The sequence below is a fragment of the Staurois parvus genome, unplaced genomic scaffold (genome assembly GCF_062004578.1).
Source record: "Staurois parvus isolate SC_StPar_1 unplaced genomic scaffold, SC_StPar_1.0 ptg001134l, whole genome shotgun sequence".
In the NCBI taxonomy this organism is placed as follows: domain Eukaryota; kingdom Metazoa; phylum Chordata; class Amphibia; order Anura; family Ranidae; genus Staurois; species Staurois parvus.
In genome coordinates, this window is record NW_028318930.1 from 3534466 (window position 1) to 3540426 (window position 5961).

General features: G+C 37.8%; 1 long non-coding RNA gene across 1 annotated transcript; it reads left to right on the plus strand.

The window, feature by feature from the left end:
- Window positions 1–348: 348 nt before the first annotated feature.
- Window positions 349–5641, plus strand: LOC149439326 (uncharacterized). The gene is made up of 5 exons (XR_016307841.1): window positions 349–460; window positions 3497–3619; window positions 4105–4203; window positions 4324–4500; window positions 4583–5641. It is a non-coding gene; the product is annotated as an uncharacterized LOC149439326 (long non-coding RNA).
- Window positions 5642–5961: the final 320 nt, after the last annotated feature.

Genomic DNA, 5961 nt, shown 5'->3' on the forward strand with positions numbered 1-5961 from the left:
ACACACACACAAACACACATGTACATGCACACACACAGACACATATACACACACATACATGTACATACACACAGACACATGTACAGATACACATATATACATACACACAGACACATGTACATACATACACACAAACACACACACAGATACATGTACATACACACACAAATACACACACACAAACATACAAATACACACACACACAAATACACACACACACCCCTATAAAAAGTTGCAGCCTTTCGTTACCTTCACTTCCAGAGCCGGGTACTGCACTCTAGGGGGAGGCAGAGAGCACAGCACGCATTCCTTCCTTTGCTTTCACTTTGCTCAACTTTTGAGCAGTCTGACGGCTCCCAGTGCGAGTGACAGATCCGGCCCTGAGTTCTGAGCCTGCTCAGCAAGACGGCCCTGAAGACACACTCACCCCACCATAGTTTCCACTCGCCAATGCAAGCAGGTGAGAGGAAATTTTAAGGCCTGTATATATGTATATATATATATATACTGTATATACACTTTATGATATTAGTAAGTGTGTGCATGTGCTTTTACACGTGTTCATTTTTTATTTTTAAACAATTCTGAGGAATAACATGATTCTTTAACGTGGCTCATAGGTTTCCTCACAAAACGGATGCTTTGCAGCTAGTTAAAGTATAAGTTCATCTTTGGAACATGTTACATGTTCCACACATTTTTAGGGTGGAACATGTAATATGTTCCAATAGCTAGAGCTGCACCCGCCACCCCCCCTCCCTCTGACAGATAGTACAGGAAGAAGTCTCCTCGCACTATCTGTCAGATTTGAAAACAGCGTGGCCACTTCCATGAATGAATAAACTGCAAGTCCCAAAATCCTTAGCTGCTGTGGGCTTGTAGTTTTCAATGAACTGCCATTCATTGAAGCTTCCTATCAGAATATCTGCTTGCTCATATATCCCGTACGACAAGCAGATATTCTGACAGGTCTGCAGGAGACCTCCATGGCATCAGTGATCTACTGATCGCTGGTGCAATGCTTTCCAGGCTCGTTTGGACAAAAATAATAAATGCACATTTTTTTACCTGCAAAAAAAGTGCCTTTATTATTTTTGTCTAAAAGGTGAACTTATCCTTTAAACCTTTCCCACTTTCCTTTCACTCTCTAACACAGTGCTAACACATTGCTAGCCAACACAGCTTATCAGAAACCTGGAGTTATGGCCCGTACACACTATACGAAAATCGTATGAACGTATTCGTCCGACGAACAGTCGTGCAGTTTTCTGATGGTGTGTACATCATTTTCAACAGACGATTCCGGTCTTATGAACGAAAATTAACGATGGTGCAAACATAAAAATTTCTGTCGTTTGTGAACAGAACGAACGATTTTCATTTAATATGTACAGTTATTGAACGAAAAGAATTGGATACGAACAACCGCGCATGATCGGAAGCTGCTCATGACCCGGAAGAACCCGAGGACAGTAAACACGATGGAATATTCGTAGCCATTGATCTAATTAACCAGTTTTCTTCACCCAACACCCAAAAAACTATGTTTGTCACTTCATCACAAATAATGTGTGTTTGCATGTTGTTCAAAAAAAAAAGTCACAATTAAAAATTATATGTTTTCAAAAATAACTTTATTATTCACAATATTCGCAATACAACATTACATTTTACAAAAATAACCAAAAACCAAGATGAATAAAGTGCACAACATAGTGCTTTAGAGAGAAAACAAATTTAACAGAACATTAAACTACAGATTGGTATAATGATAATCCTGGCACCATGACGAGGATTGACGATCTGGTGCAGGATAATGCCATTGTGGTGGATGTTGCAGTGATGACGGAGGTGTTGGTGTTGTTGGAGGTGGCATTGGAGGTACAGGTTGTGATTCTGCAATAACAGTGGGGTAATTTCTCCTCTTGCCCCTTTATTCATAACTTGTAGCAACAGACACTCAGCCATTTGTCTCTGTTGAACTGACATGCAGTTTGTTTGCGGTCAAGATTCCAAATGCATCCTGTTCATCTGCTCTCCTCTGTAGGGCTGCTGAAGCTTGCATTAGGAAGGATGTTGTAGCATCATCCAGATTTTTTCTTTTTTTGGTCTAGCCACAGGTGTTACGGGTGGTGGCATTGTGGTACCATGTGAAATTTCCTAGGGATGGAAAGTATTAAGGTAGCATTTAACAAATCATCCCAAAATCTAAATTACTTTCAGATGACATGCATATATGTAGACAAATAGTGCATAATAGTAAGAATGGATTATTTCAGGAATAAAAGGTGTTAAAAAATAAAATATTTTACCGGTGTCACTGATAGCTCCTGTGTCAGTGATAGCTCCTGTGTCAGTGGCAGCTCCTCCTGGTCATCTCCATACAATTCAGGTGACAACTCATTTGAAGTTGATGGGAGAGTTGACAGTGATGTTCTGGAGTCACACTGATCTGTTAGAAAGCGCAAGCTGTTAAAGTACTAAAGTCTTGGTACATAGATGTCATCTGCTGCAGCCCCTGACCGTTCAGATGCACTGATTTTGTTCAGTTCTTCTTTAAATACAGTCCTCAGATTAGCAATTTTGTGTTTGACATAATTGACATTTGCTTGAGGACAGACAGCTTTGCACATTTCAGCCAGCTTGTTGTAGGCCTCATGCTTTTTATTTTTGTCAGAGTAGTCCTTGGACTTGACTTTCCACAAACAAGGCATCTGCTTGTATTGGTCAATGAACAGTGGCAAGAAGTCATGCAATGTAAATTGTCCGCTATGGCTCCTGTCAAAGAAATCCAACATATAATGCATTATCAGTATGATATTGCATGCAATATTAATATATAGAATTAAGGCCTAAGGAGAACATGTCAAGTCTTACCTTCGTTTGTGACCCGAAAAATCTTTATAATACGATCGTTTTGGATTTTCGGTGCAAAATATTTGTTGCGACTGAACGATCACTCGGTATGGAAGCTAGTGAGAGTGCGTCGTGAGCTCCGCCCCTGTCACACCATTCCCGCTCTATGCATGTACCACGCCCGGCTTACTGCGACATTGGGCCTACGAATGGTCGACAGCAAGCAGCTTGGAGGACACAGAGGAGACACAGCCGTCCAGGAAAGAGCACAGCAAGAAGGTTGCAAGAAAGATAAAGGCTACAGCTATGAGCAGAGGAGAAATGGTGGAGCTTGTGTTTCTGCTTGAAAGAAATGACTATGATGGCAAGCTTAAAAACTACAGAAAGCCAAATACAAGAAAAGATAAGATTATAGATGAAGTGATAGAAGCTCTCAAGAATAAATATGGCATCCTACGTTCAAAAGATCACCTCAGGAAAAGATGGTCAGACCTGAAACACAGGGAACAGGACCAACTAGGCCGCATTCACTAACTCATCCAAAAAAGTAGGTTTTTTTATTTTCATATTTTTTTTCTGTTTTTTTTTCTTTTGTGCATATACTAAAAACTAAAATATTATTTTTTGTTTTTTTTTTAAGGAAAGATAAAGAAGCAGCTTGCAAAGAAAAAACTATGCAAGTTTAAATATGTTTCCAAGGCTGGAAATGAAGAAGAGGAACATGAACAACCACTAGGATCCTATGTGGCGGAGAAATCCACAGGTATGTGCAAATAATATTTGTACATGTTTAGAACATGTATTGTATATGTCAAACTGCACATTTCAGTGGGCATTCAAGACGTCAGGGAACAGCAACTGTACTTGAGGAGGAATGCGTGTAGTGTAGGTGAGTATAAATATTTTTTGGTTCAGTGGATTTAACATTTGGTTCTTGTATGTTACACGGTAAAAAATAAAGCATAAAATTTACTTTTTAATGGGTTTTGCAAACAGCAGGTCTGATTCACCACTTAACCCTCAGGCGCTGCTGGATAATCCACCTAGTGACCCCTAGCAAGCTTGTTTGTATGTGCTCGCTGCAGAGCCAGCTCTGTGTTTCTATGTATACACACATAGCGAGTCTCAGCCCCACTCCATTACAGTTTGGGAAGTGTAGCTTATGCATTGAGTGGCTGAAGTAGAAAAATGCGAAACAAATGCAAATTAAAAGGGAACATGTTTGGTAACATTTTGCCTTCTCTGCAGGATCATCAAGGCATCTTATAGAGGAGAAACCAGCTATGAAAACGGTGCAAGACAAGGAAAGCATTGAATGATCCACCCCAAAGGACACAGGATGTAAAGGTAGGTTGCCAATGCAAGAATTAAAAATGTAAGGAGATTGTATATTTCTAAATATATATTTGAATAATTCATTTATTGTATTTTATTTAAATTTTTCACAAAAAAAATCCATCAAACAAGGTGAAATACAAGACAAGGACCAGCAGTCTCACAATGAAGATTCAGGATTAGATGTATGGGAGAATCCCCCTCGTGAAAGCATTGTGGATCTTGAAATGATAGATGTCAGCTCAGTTGGAGGGGATGAAGAAAAGCCTGCTTCACCCACACAAGAAAGTCTTCATGGGGCCTTTGCACGTAAGTGTCAGTATGTATCTACTTTTATAATTTGAATTCTTTGATCAATGTTGTATTCATTATTAACTTTAAATTTTCACAGGCCATGTGGTGGACAGTGCCACAATTGCACGCATGACTATGGATTTATTCCAGTGCTGTGGTGAACTGTTTTTAATTACATGTTCAGATTGGTTTACAGCCTCTTTTTGTGGCTTTTGGGTATACTCTGTTTTCAAGTTACAGGTCTGGTGTCACAATATGTGTACTAATGAAGAAACTAACAACTAGGTACTACATAATCCACACTACAAAGCTATCCGCTTTGAACTCATCAAAGTAAATTGTGTTTTTCAACTTTCATGCAATATCTATATTGTGAAGATGTTATTTTCCACCAAATTTTTGCTTGTAATCTGTAACATGTTCCCAATGCTGCTGTTGTTGACCATTAACAAACCCCCCCTTTTTCAGAATTATGGGTAAAAGTTCCCCTACAGCTTTCACTTTTTAAAAACAACGTTTCTGTGCAATGTTGTTATGCCCAAAGGAGAACTTTTAGCCTTTCATAGAATGGTCCTTCTACTGGCTTCACTAATTGCAATCATCATCCATATTTTATGGTAAATAAGGATAATTCACGCTTCTCTAGATCATCAGTGCTCATGTGACATGACATTTGGATATCTTAATCTTATAAAACCAATCTTTGATCAGGCTTTCAGTTGATCATATTCCTACAGTCCTTACATTCCAAATAATTACATTGGACTACATCATGGAACCTTTATGTGTGTATTTCCTTATTTTATACCTCTATAGTCATTTATCATGTTCACACTACATAGAAAATCAATAACAACAATACAAACACATACAAACATTAACAGCATTTTGCACATGTTTTTGTGCGTTTGTGCATGGGGCTTGTGGCTGCTGACCTAGGTCATTTTGACTGACAATATTTTACAAAATTTTTTTTTTAAGAAGGATGTATGTACATTCATATAGCAACTGTGCTAGTGACTTCTTGTCTACATCTGTAAAGTGCATGCCTGTAAAAAAAAAAAAAAAATTTGCACTTTTTTCTATAAAGAGGAGATGCGTAGCTCCAATTTTTGCAATGTGGAAAAAAATAAAAATCAATATTGTGTTCACCAAATATGTTCTTGCTGTATTCTTTATTCTTCTTAATTCTGTTCATCATTTGTAATATGTTTCTACTTAACTTTTTTAAAACAATATGTACATATATGCATATATATATATATATATATATATATATATATATATATATACATACATACATACATACATACACACACAAACATACCAATTCAGACAGCTCAAAAACAATTAAAGGAACACACCTCAGAAAATCTCATGATGTATATCTATACTGATATGGACTGGGTAATATGTGAAATGAAGGATGCCCCACAATGAAAATTATCAACCTACTGAAGTCATAAGCTTTTATTA